Source organism: Falco cherrug, chromosome 15, assembly GCF_023634085.1.
Source record: "Falco cherrug isolate bFalChe1 chromosome 15, bFalChe1.pri, whole genome shotgun sequence".
Classification (NCBI taxonomy): domain Eukaryota; kingdom Metazoa; phylum Chordata; class Aves; order Falconiformes; family Falconidae; genus Falco; species Falco cherrug.
This window is the reverse complement of record NC_073711.1, coordinates 18,617,596-18,640,090: the sequence shown is the minus strand read 5'-3', so window position 1 is coordinate 18,640,090 and position 22,495 is coordinate 18,617,596. Positions and strand designations below refer to the sequence as shown.

Below are 22,495 nucleotides of genomic sequence, written 5' to 3'. Positions count from 1 at the left end.
TAAGAAAAGTGACAGCAGCACTTTGCATATCTTCTAAAAACACACTATTTATTTACAGACTTAAGAGAGCCTGGAACATTCATCTAGGCAGCTTGTTATGCAATTTATATGGTACAATTTGCTTCTAAAATAGGAGTACAGACTGCCTTTTATGTCTTTATATAATATGCCATACAGGAACTATAGGCATTACACAGATTTGGGGTGGGACTCTATATTGATTTCCAACATAGTACGTATAGTCATTAAACTCCAAACCTTTATGCTCTTAATTTTCTTTCACACAGAAACACCGTCAAAACAAAACAGATACCACAGCTCTATTTTAAATATTCTTTTTGCTAAATTTTATCCTCCTACAGCTTAATATTACAGGCACAAAGACTACACGAAAGGGAGTAATAAACTTTAAAAGGCAGAGTCAGTGGAAATTTGCAGATGCTCTCAGACAGAGTGAATGTGATTGTTCCTTTTCATGAATTACAAGTGGAACACAGATTAGGTTTGCTATAAATCTTGGTGAACTCATTTATATGGTTATATTATTGCATATCAGAGTAATAATTCATCTGACAATTGTAGAAATCACATGAACATTCAGCACGAACTGTTTTTTGCCAAATTTTATTTAGCTATGACATCAATTTGTATATTTTGATTTAGTCAGCATAATTTGTAGACTGTTAAGATAATGATAAATGAGACTGTTTATTGTCACACAAGGAGATTATTGCACAACTGTTGGTCCAATGACCATCCTTACAATAACAAAGACAAGTCTTTATGGGTTAGTATTGCTCGCTCTGCCTTAGCTGTGCAGCATTCCTGCTGGTTGATAACTGCAAACACAAAGTGCCTTGCAAAGCAGACACTTTCCTGCTGTGGACTTCCGAGGTAAAGCTTTCGCTTTACAAACTGGTTGGAACATTATCACTCACTTTTAAATACAAAATGGTCAAATAAGCAAAAAGATTACTAAGCACATAACTACATCAGTAGCACATACATCTTCTCACACAAAAAAGAAGCTGCAGTTAATCCTTTTATACTGCTTCAAACAGGGTGACAGATATTTTGCCATTTAACTCTGAGTCATTTCTGGAGATGATCCTACGTCTCAACCAATATATCCCTGGTTGCTCTATGCAATTTGTTCAGTATATTTACTGACTAAAAGAAAAGCATTAGGCCATTAGGCAGTGTCATTAAAATACAAAGCTACTGGAATCACGGACATCATACAGAAGTGAAGAAAAACAACCTATCGCCCCAGCCATCACACTGACTCCAATAAAAGCCAGCCTTTGGCATTTATTCATCTTAGTGAGACGTTGTTACCGAGTAGGTTCACACATTACATTTCATGTAAAATACCATGTCCAGCAACAACATACGGCTTAGCTGAATTTGGGGCAGTGATAAAGCCAGGAAACATTACCTAGATGCTGGAATCGGAGCACATTTGGGCTAGTATCTAAGAAGTTACTGTGCTACTTCAACTGTTCTGCCTGTTATGAATAACCTGGACTGAATAGACAGAATGAGTTTTTAAGACCACAGACAACCCTGACATATAAAGGGCTATTGGGCTTCTATAGCAGCAGCAGCAAGCAGGAGAAGCTGACACAATGTGGGAAAGGAGCATGTGAGATGCATGGGTAAAAACCGCAGGAAGAAGCCTTCACATTGATCTGTCAAGTTTCTTGAAGAAATCATTAGGGACAGGAATGGAAAGAAAAGCAGTGAGGAAGGATGACATATAAAACTTCACAGAGTCAAGTACAGCCAGTTGTTTTAAGTGACAATAAACAGGCTCAAGTGCCTTCACTCTAATGACACTGAGTGTATGTGGTGCATTCTTTTTAATAACCAGGCTTTTTCAAGTGTTACATGGTAAAGTGTGCGGCAGACGATTTTCTTTAAGATAAAGTTTTCCTTCTTTATATATATATGATTTCCTTTGAAAAGGTATCTCAAATTTCTAAACACGTCCTTACTTAGGACTTTGGCTTTTACTACCATTCTATCACCTCTCCCCTAGAATAGGTTAGGGCCCTTTCTTGCTTTCCTCGGAAATTATTAATGCAAAGCAGTGAATGCAATTAAAAGGGGGGGGGGGGGGGGGGGGGAAGAGGAAAAAAGTTTAAAACTCCCAACAAAATAAACTCCTGAATTCCCCGATGAAAGCAATAATGGCATTCAACCTTTAAAACTGAATGACTCAAAGACAGAATAAAGGTAAAGAATTAATGCATCTTGAATACATCAGGAAAGCAATAAAAGTTATTTCAGTATAGTTGGCACATGCCCAGAATACAACAGAAAGAACTGGACCTTGGCTTTATTTTTCTGTAATACATATAATTCGCATTTAATTTTTGTTCCTGCTCTGCAATATTTCAAAAATTTGAAAGCTGCAAGAAAACTGAGAATTCTTTCCCCATTTTGTAACTACTGAGTTGTAGAAGCAGAAGGAAATACAACTCCTCCAAATTACAAAAGTTCCAAGTTGTTCTTTTTTTCAAATAAAGCTACTGTTCATCCCAAGTGTTCTGTTTTTAAGACAAATAAAATGATATTATTAACCAAAAACAAATTCAAATTCTGAATGGTATTTTTTTTCTCCTTTTGAATACAGATTTAAAATAATCAGGCAGCTTTATTATTTGTGGATGTCATTAAGGAAATAAAAAGCAAGCCTTGGGTTTGTAAATGACATGCATATTCAAACAGAGCCCTGGCATTTCGATAAATCCAGTGCCAAAAGTGTGTCAGGTAACAAACACTCATTATAGCAGATGACCATTTTTTTTTTTCCACTGCTGAGTCTTTGTGAGCATTAATTCAAGTTCCTAGAAGGCCAAGATATGATAGAGTGCATGAAATTCTGCTTATGATGATTCAGAGGCATTCTGACGACTTTGGAATGGTAACATATGATGTATAAGCTATGGTCTATTTGTCACCTGCACAGATTAAGGGTGAAAAACGTAATGCCATTGAAGTCAACAGAAAAGTTCCATTGGCCTCAGTGGAAATGGGATTTACTGGGAAAAATTCATAAACTATTTCAGACAGAAGATGAAATTCATAGTCTTCCTGGCATTTTAGGTTTATATTAAAAAGCACAACCATTAGCAACTCTTCAAAAGAGACCACAACTGAAATAGCAGTGCATTACATTAAGTCATGACATAAACCAGAAAAGAAACTTCAGAAACCTTTCATACATATAGTATCGACATGAATAAACATTATTCCAGGTAACCCTCTTGCCTGCTGAACTCTCCTAAGTGTCGTATGATCCAATTGGTATTTCCTGAACGGTGACAAAATCTGATACTGTAAATAATAACTGCTAGTCTTTGACACAAATGCCAACCAAAACTCAGGTAGAGGAATCAGCACTACAAATTCCATTCTGTTTTTTGCATTTTCAAAGATTTAGGATCCAGGAACCAAAACCATATTCACCGTTTTAAAAATCTCTCTTTATATTCTCCTTTTCCCCGCTCCTCCTCTTTTTCTAAGTCATCTTTGACAAATACACGGCATTTATGTTCAACACACAATAGTGTTTCTTGAACTATTGTTGTTCAAAACATCGTGTTGTAAGCTCATCTCACTTTCACAGACCTGTGGTCAGCTTTAAAGTACAAAGAGATTTTGGCATGACACAAGTAGTATAGAATTTGAATGCACAGTCACTGATAATGAAAAACAGGTATTTGCCATAAATAAATCATCCTGGACAAGGAAAACATTATGAGGCCAAGGAATTAAACAGCAAACAAAAATTGCAAATTACTTTATAACAACACAAGAAGTTTAGGAAAAAAAAAAATCTCACTTAACTTATAGCCATAATCTAAACCAGAAAAATTTGAAACGAGTACAGAGAGCCTTCCTAGAAGCAAAGTCCAAGTCATGAAAACTCAAACAAACCAGTAAGATTATGCCAACAGCTTTCTTATCAGAAGCAATCCAAGCAAGCAGAGAGAGAGCGTGAGCACCTAATTTATGTTAACAAGTACCAAGTATTCAGGGTCCCTGCTTTGGACACCAAATTCTGGTCCTGTCCCTCAGCTGGTCCACATGGCACAGCATCTCACCTGTCTCACCTGGAGGGGAGCAGTTTCCAGTAGCACTAGGACTGGTATGCTGTGGCAAACTACCTCAGACATGGAAGAACTTAGAGGAGAGGCACCAGGACCTGAATCTATCTCTTAACAGACAAATTTATGTTAGCAATACACAAAGCTTTCACACTTTATCCACTTGCAGCACACAAAGAACCATCTGGCTGGAAACACAGCAATAAATAGATATATTCTGTCACTGAGGTACTTTCTGCTTCTCACTGAGCCAGAACTGCATAGAGTTCACAACTGCCTTGTTATAACATTTCAGAACATGCTTCATGCAGAAACACTTAGTTTTATGACACTGAAGTTGTACTGTACCTGGAGAGGTTTCCTTGGAGCACCCAGGCCAGAGGGAACCATAAAGACCACTACAGCCAGCCTCATCTCTCCCCACACCAGCAGTCCCTGCCATGCTCCACTTCCCCCGCACACCTGAGGTACCTGCAATTAGTTCCAGCTGTGGCTGGGTTGAATAGCAGCAGTTTCCTGGGAGTGATTCAGTGTTTCACACATTGAGTTTTTCTTAAAAAAAAAGCAGCCTTTTCTTAAATCAAAATCTGCTGTTCCCCATCAAAAAAACCAGCCCCTCAGTTATGGTAAAAAGTTACCAACTTTTATCCTTAAATATAAAGCAAAAGAAAAGCAAATCCATCTTCAAGCACAGAAAGAAGAGAGGTATGATTCACCCTGTTGTCCTATACTACATGTGTATATACATACTATAGGCTGAGTTTAACATATCACTGCATTAACTAGGCAAATACCTAGGGTCTGACCACTGGGTAAAAATGATTTTACCTATCAAAGAATGGATACACAGTTCCTTGATATACAAGTCATAGTATCCATGTACAGGACAATGTGAGATACTTTTCCTTAAAACCATACTTCTCACCTTTCTTATCTCCCCTTTCCATTTCTACTCTTTTTCAGTTGAAGAACTGTGATACTACTGTAAGTTTTCTTCTCCAAAATACTAGCTAGAGAAGTCCATCTCTTTCCCTGGGCAGCCCTGGGAGCCTGACCTCCTTCTACCTTCACCTTTTTGGGTGAAATCCCTACCTTCACCTTCCAGCTGACCCTTCTGAAATCTACAGTAAGATAAAGGAGCAAGCAGTTGAGCCTTCTGCCCAATTTGTTTCTAGCTCTCCAACCATCAGAATATCTTTTGTTTGGTGAAAGTTTAGTAAGTTCATACCTTCCCTTACAGAAACACAATTTTTTCCAAGAAAAAGAAAATAGAAAAAAATCCAAGACTACTGAGAGTGTATTACTGTCGATCTGTAAAGACGTTAAAAATTCTGATGAGTTTATAGCAGTAGCTTTGCTTTATTTACCTCTTAAAATCTTTTCTTCCTAGCTAAGATGGCAGCAACAATGTAAGACCTTACATATGCCAGATCTTCCCAGCTCTTCCCAGCTGTACCATTTAAGACAGGTGTAAGTAAGGCTAGATGAAAATGGGATATAAAATTCTAGCCATCCTCTGCATCAGGTTTCTCCAAATGTTACCAGTGACAAAAAACAGTTGGAACTTTCTGGGACACCTGATATTCTAATAATTTTGACATTGTATGAAGCGCTCATTTGGATAATCTTAACTGTAAGAGTAGAAATCTACCTAAAAGCTAAAATACATGCATTTTTTATGTTGGTGAAAAACAGACTGAGGCAACCACCTGTAGCACCGAACCGATTGGATGAATAGACATACAATTCAGCAGCTGAATTCAATTCAGGTACTAGCAGAATACAAGATAATCTAACCTGGGGAAACTAAGTCATTTAAGAATAGGAAAGGTAGAAAAATCTCAGAAAAATAAAATTTTAAGGAAGTATTATTTTGATATTCACTTTAGTTTCAAAAGTACTGAATTTTAAGTTTCTAGTTCAACATGGCTTTTAGATATAGTTACCAGCCCACTTAAAAAAATAACTATATTGTTTTTTCACTACATCAACTAATACTCTTTAACAGAATCAACAGATATGACATGATCCAATTGTGATATACTTTTTTAGTATAAACGCTAAATATAGCTATGTTTTTAAAATATAACTTACAGTGGAGTTTTTAGCTCTGAGCAGTAGTAGTTGTTTTTCTCAACATATTAAAGTGACTTGGAACAAGTACATACATCTACATTCACGCAAAAAATCAAATAATTATTTAATGTAATTATAAAGAGAACACACTGAGAACCACAAGACTGTCTTAGGCAATGATTTTTAAGAATCTTTTTGTTCCATCATTTACAAATAATTTTTCATGATTCATCACATTAACTTGTTATTCAAGCCTTTTCCAGAGGAACTATCAGACTCACAAATTATTTAATGGTAACTCTGTGTTGAACACATTTCACCCCACTTCATACTACTGATATAATCACATTTTTGTCTAGAAAGAATAACTCAGCCCTTCTTTGACAATCAGAGTGAATCACACTAGGTTTTTTAATCAACTAAAGGAGGGGTAAAGCTAAAAAGAGAATGAAAACTACACCCAGAACCTATAAAAACAGAGAATCACAGTAATATCTCTGTTCTTTTGTGTTTCACTTTGAGCTGTATATATCAATCATGTATTCAAAACAAAAAAGGAGAATCTTAAAAAAAAGGTTAATAGGTAAGCCCAAGCAACCGTATAATTATTTTAACTATTTACCAGATTTGTCTTGAATCAGGCTACATTTAAAGCTTAGATGTGAAGGGAAAAATACTATTCCTAGGGGGCACATGGAACCCAATAACTTTTTTCTTCATGCTTAATAATCTTGTATGTGAGGGACCAATCTAATTTGTGGAAACGAATTGTACCTTAGGGATATGTTATTTCAACCCAAACTGAATATATTATTCATTCTAAAAAGTAGCAATAAAGATTATATAAGATGTAATTCATTATTTTTCTAAATGTTCCATGATTCCACTGGGAGGTGAGACTTAAATAGCTTACAGGAAGCCTACCTTATAATTAGGTTGCTTTTCAAATCAAATATAATTTTAACATAAAAATGTCACTCAAGGGAAGTATTCCATTTACAAGGATGATTAATGAAATTTAAAGGAAAAAAAATAGATCCATGGGTAACATGTGAGGGAATGTGAGAGAGGGAATGATGCACACGCAAGTGGACATGTACAGATATGCAGCTAGCTATGAGCTATATACAGATATCCCTCTCATATTCATGCATGCCTACACACTCATAAAGAAAGGCAATTTGTTACCAGAGCAACCACGGTCAGTTGGTTTTTTGTCCTCCATCAGAATTGGTTTGCATTTTTGTTAACTCATTTTAGCTTCTAGAAGCTCAGAAGAATCTATTGTATATACAGATTTATTTAAGCTTAGTACTTATGTTTACATTTGTAAGAATGTCTTTTCCAGCATTATGATGAAAAAAAGAAGAAAATTAAAATATTTTTCAGAGATGTACAAACAGTTTGTTGTAAGACGCTGAAGTTATAATTGAGGTAATTCGCCTCAGTGGTGCTATTAAAATATTGATGTGTACGCCACAGAAATAGTCATTGCCTTTTCTGTGTATAGAGAAATGCTTCAGTTTCTTAGATCCCAGAATGCAGTAATTTCCATAAATATTGACTTTTAATGAGGGTTGTGGTCAATGATTTAATTTGTGGACTGCAATTCCACTGTAATTTAAGAAGCAACAATAAAAGATGGAATTTAGGAGCTTTAATTCTCAGTGTATCTCTTTCTAAAGACACTCAGCACTAAGTTTTATAAGCCTTCAAATAGCCTTTAAATGAAGTACTTAAATTCCACTATCACCACACACTCGAAACACTCCAGGTACCCAGCCACAGTTGAATTTTCTGCAGTTAGGCAGCAAGATTTGAAAATTTCAGCCCTACCTTTTCTGCATCCCAGTAAACACAGTAGAAAACATACTCTGGGAAAATTCAGGCATTCAAGGATTTATGCATCCTAGGTCACTATGGTCCTTGGCTGGAAGATGCTGTATATAATCCACTCACAATTCCTTTTTCCTATCAGGCAAGAAGCTCATTGAAATAAAGAGGTATTTTACCCAAAGAATGAGTGAGGGGAAGTAAAAACTATGATTTTATCACATTTTTCCTGTCTTTTTTTATTTATTTTTAATTTTCCGTGAAAAGGTGTAAAAACCTGTGAGTCAAATCAAACACAGAATGCAGTATTCTGTGATCAGCCAACTCACACCTTCTATACAAGAAACAGATCCACCCCGTAAGTCTGGTCTACACTTAAAGCAAAACAGACTAATGTGTTTTATTAATTTCAGTCTGTTCATCAAAGACACTTTTCCAGTAAATAAAATCATACTTCTTCCAGAGAAATGACATATATGAAGTAGTTAGGGGCTGCAGTTAGGAGTATTTTCCTCATAAGTGCAATAGGGATTTTGTAATATGATTTCACATACAGCCTAGATATGTTATTATATAATGTTAAGAAGTACTTCACTAGATCTTGGAAAAAAAAAATGTTATTAGTTTTTGGCTTGGTGAGACTACAATTTTTAATCAATTCTGGGTCAATCTTTTTATAGTTTGCTTAGAACAAACAACAGATGTTGTTTTGAGTCAAATGAAACTTTGTTTTTAGCTATATATTTTAACCTTAAAATCTGCTGTTTAGTTTTAGGCAGCTTTCTAGATGAAATGTTATTTCAAAATTAAAAAGAAAAAGTGCCTGTTTGTATGTTTCTTCTCAAATTTTAAAATGTCTTTCTGGAATTTTAGTTGATTTTTTTTTTGGTATGGATAATGCAATGGTCTTGCCAAATACAAAAGCTACTCACAACTTTGTGCCAGTCTATATGGATCTGCAGACCCAAGTCACCCCGCACATTTCATCCAACTGCAGATGCCTCTCTGTTTCATCACCCACAGAAGGTGAATGTTATGCACTGCTAATGAATGAAGCATGTCAAACAGCTATCTTTTACATTCTCAAAAAGATGAGGCTGCCGTAATAAGCATTTCTGAAACCTCAAGAGACTTAGAAATAACCAAAAGGTTTATATTTTCCATATTCAGATGAATCATTTAGGATTCAGCCATGCTCACTTCAGTTTAAGTAAGTGGGGGTCACCAAGGAATAGGGAGAGGAAAAAAGAAGAATTTCTGGAAGAAATATTTTTCAAAGGAAAGGAGAGATTTCAGTTGTCATTTTTTTATTTCCTATGATTTTACAGCCTGCTCTTTGATTTTCTGTGCAAGAAACAGTCTGCCTGTCTTATCTGTAAAAGAAGATAAGGGCACATCACATCATAGTATTTTGAACCAACTCTTAGCCTTAGACTCTGCTCTAAGGTCTCATTATTCCCAGAGGATATAGATAGAAATGTCTGTCTCGGGGGTACAATTTTTTTTCCTTCAAATTATATGACAAGTCTTTAAGAGAAGTTATTTGTCCATTATGCTACAATATGTCTAGAAATGGTATCCATCATGACTGAGGAAAAATCATTCATTTTCAGACCTGTCAGTCTGAGCAGACAAAATAGGTAGGCATCTCAGCATGGAAAAATAGAGGCAGCTCATCCTCCATTAAAGTTTAGCACCGTCAAGGGACCTCTGACATCCCATAAGTTAGTTCTTCCTTCCTAGCAGTTACTTTAACTTTTTTAACAGGAAGTTCAAGCTTAGTTGGAGTACAGCTATTTTAACTCTGATAGTAGGAGAAAGCAGAAAAAGTAGAAAAGTTTGAGCGCATACTCAACCTAGACCTCTGCTGTGCATGAAAACGAGCTGATAGAATTACACGCTCACGGTTTAGCCCTTGTTTGTGAAAACCCAGTGAAAATGAACCAGGAAATGGTTAGTACAAAAATTCAGAATACAGGCTAATGAAAGAGTACTGGGCAGGTGCAGCAAAATCATCATGTGTTGGAATGTATAGAGACATGTCATATAATGTGATGACAGTGTTAACTGCTTCCTGGACAGAAGCCTTGCATCATACTCCAGCAGCTCACAGAAACACCACCACTATAAAGAAGCAAGCTATGACAGTAAAAGCTACATTAATTTCATACTATAGATTTTTACAAGCATCCTTTGATCAGATTACTTAACAAATTTTTTTTTATAATATTTTAAAATAAAATATGAGAAGATTGTCCTGTTTTTAATGAGAAAGCTAGTTGCACAGGTTAGAAATAGAACTTATGTTCACATCAGTTAATGGGTAACCCTTTGTCCCATCCACCCCCAAACATGCATAGATTCATGCAGAAAAAGAGAAACTTAATCTTGGGGTATTAGACATCTTTGCCTCCTAAGATGTTTGTTTCTATAGGTGACTCAAACCATGCTGAGCACAGGTTCTGAGCATTAAAATTCAATGGCACCCCCCTGCCCTTCATGCCACTTGGAAATCTCTGCCAAAAGACTCCAAATGAAAGGGCAATATGCCAAAGGAGTGAATGCTGCATATGCTACATAATTTTATCTCATAGTCAAATTCCTCTCATAATCGTGGTGGGTTTAAGCATTCTTTTGCCGATCATTCCATATATAACAACAAGATAGGAAAGTCCTATCAAGTCCTTAGTCCTAACCCTTCATATCTTGGACTGTCTCTTTACTATAATTTCTCACCCAGCACCACAAGACCACAGTTCTGGCAGGTGAATTCCCTATTAATGACAGTTCAGTTCCACAGCATGGATATCTTGTAATAAAACCCCAAATAGGTAAAAGTATCATCCAGACCTGAGGGTTAGGTCTTCCAGCTTATAGCAGCAGACACATAATGCTTCACACTTCCTTTATTACAGGGACAAAATAATTCTGCCCAAAAGGTGGACTGCAATTCATAAATACCATTTCTTTAATTTAACCTATGCTTACAGTACTGGAGACTAAAAAAACCTCCACAAAACCAACAAGAAAAGGTTTGAATTAAAGCATCATTATCACACAAAAACATGTACATCAAAACAAATTGCATATGTAATTGTATTTTGATTGTGTTCTTATTATCTATTATAAATCTTATGTCTGAGTACAGATATTGTACAATTACTTCCTACATTTGGCATAATTGTTTTGATCTTAAATTGTATTCATTCTAAGAGAAAAATACAGTAGATAATAGTATATAACAAAGGAAACATTTATGAGTAATGATGCTGCTCAACAAACCCATTTTCATTTTCCTATTTAATAATTACAGAACTACCATAATGGTTATGTTATGTGTGTGGCCAAAATTATGTGGTAGTTGTTAACGTAATGACATGGTCACTCTGCAATTCCTGAAAAGTGAGTCAGATAGTCTAAATAAAAAATGTTCTGTATCACCTGTCTGTAGTAAATAGTTAGGTTCATAATATTTCAATTAGAAAAAAATACATTATTAGACTTTTATATCAGAGTAGGTGGCATCCAGCTGACTGAATTTTAGCCACCAGAAGGTAAAGAGTATAGTCTAATTCTAAAATTTATTTGCACCATCAACTACCAACAGATAATTAATTCCTTCTTAAAATAGGTGGGCTGAATTGTCTGCTGAAGAACACATTCACTGACTACAGATCCAGACAAGCTTTGTAGATTGGCACCTATCTGAAACACAGGCATTAGCAAAATGTTCTGAGAGAGGCTTTTAGACTTCTGAAGTCAACCACCCATACATCATATATTCTTCTGTATCATTTGACTTGCTGCTAACAAACAGCAATTTCAATTACTCAAAAATTCTGGATTCTCAGAAAACCCTCCAAAACACACTGAAAGAATATTAACAACAAACAAACAAACAAACAAAAAGCCTTGCAGACCATTGGTAGCCAATACCTCCCCAGTGGCAGGAAATTTGTTGAGAGAGATACACAGATGATCCAGCTGGTGAGCTCTACCACACACTGAAGAAGACAGAAGTAATCCCAAAATTGGAAAATCACCCTTGTGTTGCAGAGCTTAAGGAGCTTTATGTATTTATCTTACCAAAGAGAAGGCAGAAGAAAGGCTTGCTCTACCCTGAGCAGGAGGGACAAGTGTATCAGCCAAGCCAAGAAGCAATTCTAATACCTCCCTGCCCACCGCCCCCCCCCCCCCCCCATTTATCATCCTGTGTTCATTTGGACAAAACCCCTGATGTTTCAGAAAGGAGAAAAGTATCTAGAAAGTCATGCTAAAGTAATATTCCTAGGGAAGGGGGAACAAATATTAATTTCTGGTTGGTCAGATGACTAAATGAGGTTCTGAAGCATGAGACTAATAAATGCTACGGTTTTGTAAGACCAAGTGTTATGAGAATATTTTGACCAAAAAAATTTGTGTTGCCAAATGCCCCAGGAAGACTCAGTAGACCACCTGAAAGATTTAGGATGATTCATCAGTACACACAGGCTGATGATTTCTTCTGAAAAGCTGAATTAAATCATACACATGTTAGAAAACTGTTCCAACTCACATCAAAGTTTCTGAATGAGAAGAAGTTGCACTTTTGCATCTTCTGTCAGACTGCCAGGAAATTGTATCCTAATTAGGCAATTAATTTCTCTAACCTCAGTTAACAGTCTTTGGATAGACAGTTCTTCCTGCTTCACACTATTCAAATGCACCCATGAACAAGCACTTTTAAAAAGAGAGTGTCTTCTCTCAACTTCCTTTTGGATAAGGCTATTCTTTGTGACATAAGGCTTGACATTCCAAATTCTGGATATATTTTGTGAATTTCCTTTATTCCTACTCGATTATTTTAATACTCCTTTTGAACTGTGATGATTTTATCACAGCCAGGGAAAAAAGCACATTCTTTTAATAACATAATTTTTTTACATATATTTTTTAAGATTGTTCATTTTCGGGGTGTATTTCTTGAGTTAACTCTGAAATTAATTTCAATAGTATATCTACTCATAATGACCATTAAAATCCTTTTTGACTTACTGTATTTCTACACAAGAGCTCCAACTATGTAAGCACAGTGTGTGGTACTCCTTTTGAAATGCATACCATTATGCATATCAGTATTCTATTGTGACCACTTAATTAAGTGCTCCAGGTCATTCTTAAGACCAGATGTACTGGAAGAAAGAAGGAAGAGATTAATGGAGTTGTAACTTCTGCCCTGAGGGAGGATGGGTTGATGCAGTGAATACGTTCCACTTGCATGGCTGCTATTGAGCAATTTCTTCAATCAGGTCATCAACTGAATCCATACCTTGCTCTGCATTAGTATCACACCCTTCTCATCATTTCTTACCACAGAAATGTTGTATCATTTGCAAACTTCACATATATGACTCCACATAGTCTCTATATGTCTCCAGGAAACATTAATTGCTCAGTAACAACTCAATACTTTCTTTCCTTCCCAGTAGGAACATAAATTTGTCTTCTATGGGGGAAACACTTTTAAACCTAATCTGCAAAATACCTGTCATTCCACGTAATGAGAGCTTTCTCAAAGAAGCTGGAGATATCCAGGTATTATGATACTGACTGTCTGTTTTGACCAGGTCTGCAAGCCTAATAGAACAGACAACTACAGAAAGGAAAGTCTGAAAAAACAAATCCCACAAAACCAGAAAAGTAATGCAAGAATCAGCATTGCAAAAATTAGTGGTCTTTAAAGTCCCAGCTCAATTGTTCCTTTATTTTACTTAGAATCAATATCAATCTAGTTTGATATATAATTCCCAAGTCATGATTTTCACGTTATCCAGTACTGGGGCAATTTTATAACCTCAATTTTTCATGCATCCCTTGTTTTCTTGTTAATGTTGATATTAATTGTGTTTCAGGACAAGTTTTTTTCTATAACTGCAGGATTTATGGCACCTAGGCTAGATGGTTATACATGGTATACCTTTAGTAAATGTTTCTTCTTAGCCTCCCCAGTTAGAGCTGACAACCTTTCTATTTCACAAGGGCTGGAAAACAGTTCCTGTTATTCCTTACACAGTGTTTTCAATGCTATTTTTAACCCAAACACCACTTATTTTGAAAAACCTTTTATTTTACTTACTCTATTCACTATTGATATTCCTGTTCTATTTTTTCTCCCCCTTAGCAACTGCATGAACTTTTAAAATAGTAACTTGTATTTACTACCTTTTGCCTCTTTTTATATCCCATATCATGTTTTATTGCTGTTCTCCTGTCTCTTTTTGACCTAGATGACTGCCTTCCACACTGTAGCTTTATTTAGAGAACAATGTAGGGAATAAAACTTCTATGGTAAATTTAATTCTTTTGAATCTCTGTGGTTTACAATATAGTTAGTATTATATAAATTTTTATCTATTGGAGCAAGCATTCCTACTGCTTTCATAAAATCAGGATCACTGATACTTTTGTTGATTAAGATAATGCAGCATTCAGTGGCCTGGCCAGCACACAATCAATACAATTTTGCTCATAATACCCAGTTTGGTGCCTAACCAGACTCAGGCTCTTACATATGAGTGAAATAATAAGATACTACATATAGCTTCATAGCTGCAGGACTTGCTTTGCAGTATCTGTGGATTTGCTTAATCCTGCTGTAGCTGCTTTTTTAAGTATGGGTCTGCAAAAAATATATGACTTCAGTTTAAAATTTAACTCTTAAAAAATGGTTGACTTAATAAAGTAACAAGTTAAACATATTGGAAAGTGATTTTTATGCAAAAAATAAATGTATCCCATTTAAGTGACAAATCAGTATGCTGCAAAAATACATCAGACTAAAGATATAAATACTAGGGGGGTGCGGTGGGGGGGAAAGGATATTTTGCCAGTGGTGAACCAGTCTCTTGAAAAATCACTAGGACAGAATCTGTCCATTAATCTGCTTTCTGTTCCCATCTGTGCAAGATATAGCTATGTATGAGGAAGGAAAGGCTTCAAGAACATTTCAGTACTCCGAGTTCCTGAACTCCCTTTCCTCCTCCTTTTTCAGCTGCAGTTTCTAGCAAAGGTTTGTCTTCGCAGCATGTGCTGCTTCCTTGTCCATGTTCACCTGTTTTTAAGTGGTGCTAGAGAGAATAAATGGATAGTAGAACAGTAGCTTAGGGCAGAACTGGAGCGAGCAGGCTCGAGATCCTTGAGGGAAGAGAAACTTCACAATTGTTAAATTGTTTTTCTCTGTACAACAGACGAGATAAGGCTTGGTTTTATCTGAATGCTCTCTGGACCAATTGTTTTTCCTCTCCTTGTCCTTACAATACCTTTACACAGCAGCTTTGAAGTCAGGTACTTAAAGTCTTAGCAACTTTCTGCCATTTAAGACAGAAATGGCTTTGGGGAAGCCGCAAAATATTATTTAAGGACAGAATTTATGCTCCATTGTTTTGCCTTGTAATTACTGTGAGCTTTATGGTGCATTGACTTTCCAATGAATCCAATGTTCAATCGCATACAGTTACAGGTAACTTACTAACCAGTTTTACATCTTCTGCGTGGTACTGACAAACTCCTCCGTTGAACTGGAAAAAAAACCAACCCAAAATATATATAAATAGGCTTGAATTTCTTTAATGCAAGCATCATGGTTTCTTTCATATTTCACTGCAAAGCTTTGTACCAGATATTAAGACATCCTTATCCATGCTCAGCTGAAATCATCACCCTCAAAATAAAGGAAGATACTTTGTGTACGACAACATTAAGTTTGCACACATCTCTCTGCTCCTTTACTCGGTTTAAAAGAGATTATTTTCACAAGCCCTACAGTTTGTTTTTCTTGGGAAGACAGTAGAAAAGATGCAGTAAGGAAGTCCTCATTATATGGAAACTTTAGCTAGGGATTCCCATACTGTAAAAGTGCTTTGAAATCCAGTTCTTTAGAAATCAGTATGTCAGTGATTTCTAATTCTTGTTTGGATTTGACGACAATACCTTTTCTGTCCTTTCAACACTTAATGTTGTGTAAGCTTTATTAAAGTCACTTTTGGAAGTATTTGAATTTGAACACAAAGTCTCTTAATAATAATTACCTGATACAACATATGAATACGGAATATTAATATGATGCTACTTGATACTCTCCTTGCCTTGTAACTTTAGAAGCTGTTTAAGTCTTGAAATAAATTAACCGTACAGTAATGCTTAGGTAACAGCTTCTTATATACAAGAAAGCAAAAAGAATCTGCTCCTGAAAGATTAGCTTGCTGAGAGTTAATTGTGCTCCAGAGACTGCTGTGCAACATAGCAATATCCAAATTCATTTTAACCCTACTACTTATGGGTAAAACTACGTATAGCAGGCTTAAACTCAGATAAAGCTTTTCTGCTCTGAGAAATAAAAAACGTTATAACCTTGATCTAACATTTCTTTTTCTTTTTCTTTTTTTTTTTTTTACATATTTACACATCTCAGAAATATTCTGAATAACATTATTTTTAACCTTCATGCTTAAAAAGTTATCTACAGAGTTCTACTAAATTTTTATTTGATTAAGTACGTGTTACTGTGAACTGGAAAGATGTCCATTCTGAGCTCAGAGTGGGTGGCCAAGAAATGTTACAATTTACCAAATTCAGTAATTTGTTCCATGCTTGAGAGCACAAAAATTGCACAAGCTTTTCAACAGACAGAAACTGTAATTGTTTTCTGATGGAAGAAGACAAGCAAGGTTTAGAAAGCATAAGGTATAATGTTATCAATAGAAACAAAAAGTATATTTGGGTATAACAGATATATAAAATCAGCACTAGGATATTGTAAACTTACTTGAAACAAAGACATCAGTAATTATAAAGAAATCAACAATTACTACAGGAAACTTTTAGTTAAGATATTAGCTATCACTACCAAAGTTAGGACTTGATAACAGATGGATATGGTTAAACCTGGCCATAGCCACACTCCATTATTCATCTAAACATCTTGACATGGTATAGGGTAAGATACTTTTCGGTTTGTGTTACAACACATTCAGGAAAAAAAAACAACTGAAACTTAATCAACAAAAACAAATCCAGGCAGAGAATGAGAGGCAAAATGCATAGGGACATAGTTGGAATTCATTAATTCTTAATAACACTTGAAAGTATTTGCTGCCCAAATTTTCTCTTATAATCTCCATTTCACTAGAACTGATTTTTATATAGCTAATGAATACACATTCAGTATGGCCTCTGAGAAAAATTCCTCAGGTTAGAACAGAACTGTTAAAGAAACACTTACAACAACCCTGGTCCCCAAACTAGCTAGCAGGAGCATGGAGGGAGTCTATCACTCCAGCTAGTTAGAGCCTACCTTAGAGGCTGCAGTCTTTGAAGGTGCTTTCTTACCAGAGGCCACAATGGGCTCTGAAACACATCAAAACTGGATGCAAAAAATGGTTTTGAGCCATCTTTTTGCTGCCAGCTGAAGGCCAGACTGGCTGAGATTGGTCACTGAGTATTTGTGGTTTTCTACTGAGTAAGCTCATTGCATACTCTCACAAGTCTACTTCTCCATTACTTGCTTGTCCAGTCAAATATGAAAGGCCTGAAAGCAGTCTTGTTTCTCCAGAGTTTTCATCAGAGCTGCTCTCTTTAAAGATTTTCAGAATGAGGCTGTAATGGATGGAGACTTGAGTAAAAACCAAAAGGCATTTAGAAGGAAATGGTCTATGGAAAGGGAGTGCCCAGGCCTGGGGTAATTCAGAGTAAGGTGGTTTTGACTGGTGTTGCAGTCAACAACAGCAAGGGAAGCAAAAGAGAGAAAACTCAGAAAGCACTAAAGTAAATCCTTAGGCAGCTGCTTTTTGTTGTTTTCCATTTTTCCTGAAGAACTGGGCTGGCAGAAAGCAGCCAGGGGGTCCTGTTAGGCTGAAAATTAAGAAATGAACCTCTGAACTTTACTGGGTGTTTTTGTCTCTACCCTTCCCAGTCCACTGATTCCAACTGCTCAAAACCTGGATCAGGCTTGCCTGAACCTTTTGTCAAGCTGAAATGTCTTTCACTCTATGCTCTGCACATGCTAACTTCCCTACTTCACTGTCTATCTCAAAACAGTTGATGGCTTACATTAAAAACATATGGGTCAAACAAAAGAGCTTGCAGGATTAAACTTCATTAAACTAGCTATTGAAATGAAGTTTTAAAAAAATAATAATATGTCATATGAAATTCAGGAACTGTGCATCTGAACAAATCTGTAACACTCAAGGCAACTTGCAAATCTATTTCAAACATTTACTTAAACAAGGTGACAAATACATTTAACATAGCATACAAGTATATTTCTATTTATCATTGTCACATTTCTTTCTTGTGAATATTTAACCTCTGCACATTTGTAGCCTATTCAATTCGTATTTCCTAAAAGTGTGATGAAAATGAAATAACATTCAAATGTATTGATTATAAAAAACACAGCCTTCACTCACCAGGAAATTTTACTTTCCTACAGTCAACCCAGCTGCAGAATTATATTTTGTCAATTTTACTCATATCCATGAACTCTTTCAAGGTAAAATATGTTTTACAAAGAACTCATTATTTAGCAAGAAAATGTTTGTCCCATTCCAAATCTTCATGGAGCTATAGGAGATACATGGTCTTTCACTCACCTAACTAAAGTGCCTGAATTAGAAAGCTGGTCATACACTATATAACTAAAAGTAGAAGGAAGATGTTCTCTGGAGGAGTGCAATTCAAAGCACCTAAGTTAAATTCTTACCCTGAATTGCCCTCTGGAGAAATCTGTCCCTTTCATCCTGAATTTCACTGGAGGCTTAAGAGGATTAGTTTCTGGTTTAGGCAGCAGAAGCTCTTGAAGTTAGATGTTATGACTATCTCTTTATGTACCAAATACGCTGAACTAAACACATTGAACCACTTTCTCTTCGTTTACAAATGTGGACTTAATGAGCTGTAATAAATTTCCAGTATTCAAATTAAATTAAGTTACTATTACTTTTTTCATAAAATAACAGTCTATATTTGGATCAAAAAAAAAAAAAAAAAGAAATAAAAAGAAAAAGTGGCATTTCTAGGCCTTTTAAATGGTTATCTTCATTGCTGAGGCTGGCAAGAGCGTAGAAAGCATGTTGACTATTGAAACACTTGCTACTTTTCCATACAAATTACGGGCAGCAACTACAGCAATCCTGATCAGATTTAACCAAACTTACTTGTTAAACAGAATAAAGGCATTTACCCTCTGGAAGGAATATGAAAATGAGCAAGCAAACCCTTGCATAAATAAAGACATACAGGAAGCAGATCACTACACTACTTAACTTGCTCTGGATGACAGAGCAAATAGTAAGCTGCACTCTGGCTGAGTGATTTTCTTCCAGAATAGTATCAACAACATGCAGCTCTGTTTTCCTCACTCACTGCCTGTCAGCCCCCTCTGAAATTTGCTGTATTTCAGGTGCTGTCTCTGGTATCCTTGACATAAGTCAATGATTTGTGTCCCATTCAATTTATCTCATGTGAAAACACTCATAGCTCCTTGCCATATGTCAGTAGATGATAATTGCATTGATCCACCTTGCAGCAGGCTCTGTAAGGGCACTGTTCTGATAACTGAGTAACCAGAGGCTATTGCTTGTTAAAATTAGTAAATTTGACTGTTTGAGTGGTTGGATTCCAATCGGGCTTGACAGTGATGCATAAAATAGGGAGTGCTAAATGTGCCAATAAGTGAATTATTTTTCAGATTATGTTGCTAGTAAAGATATTGATGAGTATGCTTTGTGAGCTGAATATAGTAGTTTGCTACATTCTATTTTCTTTTTAATGGGTGAATGTGAACAAGTTTAAGTTTTCATCTCTAGACTACTTAAAAGACAAGTATTGTTTTAAAGAGCACAGTAATTTAAGAACAATTTTCACTCTTCCACTTTAAAATTTAAAATGAGGAGACCTATCCTTATGACAATGGGAATTCAAAAGACAAATTTATGATAGGCTTTTGGAAATATAGCCAGATTAGCTTCATTTTGGGGCATAAGATTCTTACTAGCTGACCCTGCATCATGAGCCCAGTTCAATTTTTTTTACAAAATTCTTTTTTGAGATAGTTAAACCATTAACTTATCTGGCTAATGCATTTAGAAGTCTTTATTAAAAGGCCCAAAATATCCAGACATAAAAATGCCAGCAGGTGATTAAACTGTCAATGTTCAGTCCATGCATTTATCATATACATGTGTTTATACTGAAGACTCCTAATTTGAACAGTAACGACTTTTCATGATTCTTATCTCTCTTGCCTGAGAATATGTTCTGATATTACTCTTAAGCAGAGTAGCTCTAAGTCTGGGAGAAACTAGGTGTAGAATAAGAAATCAACAACTTCATTTTAAAGCTGTCTCTTAGCATCCATAGTTCCAAAGAACTTGTATAAAAGGTGCAGATGTTCAGCACCTGTTAAAGAATATTGCCAGGAGGATCATGTTTACACTGTGACTTACAGCACGCCAAACATCCATTAGCATTTGTAGGACTTATGTAGGTTTCTAAGTCCCTTATGCTTAGTCCCTTAAGCTTTGGGCAAAACAGCGTTCTACACACTGAATGTTGTAAGAATCAAATATTGGCATCATTCTCATTGCTGTTTAGCCAAATGTTGCCAGTCCTTTTTGCTTTGCTGAGCATAGATACAAGGAAATAGCAACAATAGCTTTAATGGGGTGGTTTTGAAAGAAAAATGCTTTTTAAATTCAGTGGAATTTAATGTTTGAAAAGGAGGCTATCCATAAACACCTATGACTTGTAAACTACAATTGAAAGCCAAACCCATGAGACTATACCCACCCACTTGTAAATACATTTAGAAAGAAGCTACATTTAATATCTAATTTTTTACTCTAACAGAAAACACCCATAATTACTTTGCAGAGAGAAAAGAAAATAAAAACTTGTTTAAAATCACTTAAGTACATCTTAACTACTTTACTAAAAAGTTATTCTTTGATATATTTATTTCACTTTTTAGAGTTCAGTTAATGCAGCTGGGGGGGATGGATGTTCTTGTATATTGTTGTTCAATGATGAGTGTCCCATACACTGTCATTTTGCCTGCACTCAAGTAAGTTAGATTCCAGGACTGCAAGAATACCAGAAATATTAATTTCTTGAATTTGTCATTGGACAAATACTTTCAGTAAAAATTCTATGTGTGAAAGCAATAAAGAACAAGAGGGAATTTCTAAATCTTGAAAAACATGGTCATTAATTAAAACATTAAGAGTGGCTGGCTGTTATTCCTGTCTTTGGGGAAAAAAACCAAACAAACAAACCAACAGTAGGTGTATCAGCACATACTCATTGGCAGGAAATTAAATTTCTGAGAGAAGAAAATTAGGATGACCGTAACTCCTATGGCTTGTTAATTCATCAGCACAGCAGGATGAGCTTGAATAGCAACTAGCGAGCACATGTTGAATCAATGAAGCCTGTGTAAAGAGTTTCATTCAGTATTTGCTGACCTTTTGATGATATGTGAAAGTTTTGCCTAAAAATCAAAGACAAGTTTTCAGGTGGAGTCTGGTTTAACATTTCTTGAAATGAAGAAGAAATTCAGTTTTAAGTTCCTCCAATATAGAATCATAAATGACAAATCTTATGTAATTGGTTGTAGTGAATCAGATGCCTATTTTTGGCTACTATTACAATTAGTTGCCTGCAAAATTAATATTGAAAAATTAGCATGCATCTAATGAAAACGTGTGCCTACCAGGCACATATAGTTTACCCACAGATTTTAGTTTATAAGTGGAAAGTTTTAAAGCAGCTAGGATCTGTGTTTTAAAAATCTGAACTACCTATTGAAATTTCATCTCCTACTCATACAGAAGAGCAAAAATATTCCTACCACCCTCCTCCAAACTATGCCATTAGTCATGTTTTCCTGTGTACTTAGTTTTTTCAGTTTCTTTAAACAGCATGTTACAGAAAGGGTATCAGATGAAAAGATCTTTTTAAAAAGCTTGATTTTATCTACTACAATAAAAAGAAAGAGAATTTGTGATCCAAAATAATAACAACAGCAGAAAGACTAAAAAATGTGTGGGAAGAGGGAATAAAATAAAAAAAAATGTGGCTGGTTATGGATACCTGGTAGCTGGTTTAAGTAGGTCTACTGAAGTGCTGCTTTAACATGCAATTAGATATTCTGCTGATGCCTCACAGAAATTTTTCAAAAAGCTTTTGCTTATGGGCAATTCTGCTGGTAAAACACAAGATACTGATTTATTTGTTTCCTTGGTTCACTTTTGAAATAGTAGGCACACATGCTTTGTTGCAGGATTGATTATTGGGCTGAAATCAGTAATAATATAAATACATGAAGGTTGCATTAAAATTAAGGTACTTAAGCTTCATTTAGTTCGATACTTTGCTCCTCTCATAAAATCACAGTTGTTGTTGGGTAACAAGCAAGTCTCAGAAAATTATAA

At 35.6% G+C, this 22,495-nt stretch overlaps 1 long non-coding RNA gene across 1 annotated transcript in view; it reads right to left on the bottom strand.

Annotated features, from left to right (window-relative positions):
* LOC129737448 (uncharacterized) overlaps nucleotides 1-22,495 on the bottom strand; it is a 141,162-nt gene that overhangs the window by 38,918 nt on the left and 79,749 nt on the right. Inside the window, exon 2 of the long non-coding RNA XR_008735319.1 lies at nucleotides 15,536-15,580. This is a non-coding gene — a long non-coding RNA (uncharacterized LOC129737448). The remainder of the gene's footprint in view (nucleotides 1-15,535; nucleotides 15,581-22,495) is intronic.